Below are 2,500 nucleotides of genomic sequence, written 5' to 3'. Positions count from 1 at the left end.
CCCTGCGTCATCCTGGACGGTCTCGCTCCGAGTCTGCGCTTCTCTCTCGCCCTGCCGCCAGACTCGGCTCCTCTCCCGCGCTCTCTCTCTCTCTCGCTCTGACCTCCGCCCCGTCCGGCCCTCCCGTCCGCGGCGGGGGAGGCCCGGCGGGCGAACCCTTCCGTGCGGCCGCCTCGCCGGAGCGGGGGCGGCGCGCAGGGCCCTCTCCTGGGGCTTGCGAGGAGCGGCCGTCGGGGCTGGCCGCGTCCTCGGATCTCGATGCGACGCTCGTTCGGTTCCTGGGAAATCGTGTGCTCCGCCGGGGTCCGGGGGCGAGCGCCCTTCGCTGGGCGAGGGGGACGCTTCCCCGGCACCCCTGGCGGCGTCGGACGCCTGCGGGTGCCGGCGGACGGAGCAGACCGCGCCGCACGGGGTACGGGTGCGGGGCCCGCCCGGCTCCGGAGACCGGAGCGCTCGGGCGGACGCCTGGGGACCGGACGCCCTCTCCGGGCGGAGGGGTTCCGGGCGCGCCGTGGGCAGAGGGAGGGTCGGGTTCGCCTGGAGCCGGCCGAGACCCCTGGGTTCCGGCCGAGCGATCGTCCCTCCCCGCCGGGGCGCGGGGTGCCACATCGATCGGGTTGCGGAAATGGGAGACGTGGGGCCCTTCTCTCGCGTCAACCGCAGCCCTCCGTTTTCTCTTTTCCGGCTTGACTCTGTTCGCCACCTGTGATGCTCTCTGGCCGGTTCCCTCGGGCGTAGCGGGACGGGCGGCGCGCGCGACGCTCTCGCGGAGCGTCCTCCGACGCTTCCCCGGGCTCCTGGAGCCGCCTCCCGGCCCGAGGGGTGCCCGTCCGCACTCATCGGCTGAACTTCCGCGAATTGCAGTACCCGATTCGGCCCGCCGGGGGGCGCTGCCGCCGGGGGAAGAGGGGGACGGGCCGGGCCTGGCGCCGGGCTCCGCCGGACGCCCGGCGCTGCCCCGTCTCGGCCTCGGAAGGGGGAGTCGGGGGAACGGGAGGCCGGGAGTCCCGGAGAAAGAGAGAGAGAGAGAGAGAGAGATAGAGAGACCTCCGCGGTTCCGCCTTCGACCGCCGGGGGGCGCCGCGCACCCGTCCGCACGGGCCCGTCCCGGTGGCTCCCGGCAGGGCTCTCCCAAACCCTCTCCCAGGGCCCCGGTCCGGGAGCCCGACTGCGTCCGCTCTCCGCTTCCAGAGAGGAGGCTGTCGGACGGGGAGAGCTGGTACCGGGCTCCTGGAGCCCTGCCTGGGCAGCCTATGGAAGGGAGGGAGCCCTGGCCCTGCTGCTCTCCGAGCTCCGGCCCTGCTGCTCTCCGAGCTCCGTGCCTGCTCTGCCACGGGTCCTTTCGCAGGAGCTCCAGGGAAACGGGCTTTTCGGCCCCTGACAGAGTCCCGGCTCTCTCGCTCGCCTCGTTGGTACCTACTGATCCGGCGGAGGTGTTCTCCGGCGGGTAGCGACACGGACGGCCGAGGGCGCGCTTCACCCAGGCTTCAACCGTCTCCTCCCCGAGCCCCTGGAAGTGCAGCTGGGCCGCGGGCGCCCCGGTCCGCACTCATCTGCGAAACTTCCACAAATTGCAGTACCCGATTTGGCCCGCCGGGGGGCGCTGCCACCGGGGGGAGAAGGAGACGTGCCCGGCCCGTACGTCGGGCTCCAACGGATGCCCGCCGTGGACCCTTTATAGGCCCCATCCTGGTCCTGCCATGCTGTTATCGGAGCTCCACGGCTATCTTGTCACTAAACCTTTCGTTTGAGCTCCAGGGCTTTTTGCTTTTTGTAACCCGGTTCCTGGAGCCCTGCCTGGGCAAAATCGGATGCAAGAAGGCCCTGCCCATGCTGATCTCTGAGCTCCGCGCATCTTCTGTCACGGGTCCTTTCGCAAAAGCTCCAGGGAAACAGGCTTTTCGGCCCCGGACAGAGTCCCGGCTCTCTCGCTCGCCTCGTTGGTACCTACTGATCCGGCGGAGGTGTTCTCCGGCGGGTAGCGACACGGACGGCCGAGGGCGCGCTTCACCCAGGCTTCAACCATCTCCTCCCCGAGCCCCTGGAAGTGCCGCTGGGCCGCGGGCGCCCCGGTCCGCACTCATCCGCGACACTTCCGCGCTGGAGTCCGACGCTCGCCGGCCGCGTCCCCCGGCCCGCGGGGGCCCGGGGGGAGGCCCGACGCGTGCGGGGGGAGGCGGCGGGCGGCGGGGGCGCCCCCGCGCCACCCGACGGCGCCCCCCGGTGGCCAGAGGCGGCTCGGAGCGAGACGATCGGGGGGGGGACGGCGGCGCGTGACCCGCCCCGGCCCCCTTGGCCCAGCGGACGGGCAGGCGGCTCCCGGGCGCCCCCCCCGATCCCCGCCGCGGCGCCCCCCGGTGGCCGCCTGACGCCACTGCGGGGGGTGCAGATTCCGTGTGTCCTCTCGGATAAAAACAAAAGAAACGATTCCCGTCGGGCGAAAGTAAGTGGGACGCAGGGCCCCGGGCCCCGACGGTCCGCGCGCGCGGCGCCCCCCGCT

The sequence above is a fragment of the Pseudophryne corroboree genome, unplaced genomic scaffold, assembly GCF_028390025.1.
Source record: "Pseudophryne corroboree isolate aPseCor3 unplaced genomic scaffold, aPseCor3.hap2 scaffold_2812, whole genome shotgun sequence".
Classification (NCBI taxonomy): Eukaryota; Metazoa; Chordata; class Amphibia; order Anura; family Myobatrachidae; genus Pseudophryne; species Pseudophryne corroboree.
This window is presented reverse-complemented; position numbering follows the sequence as displayed.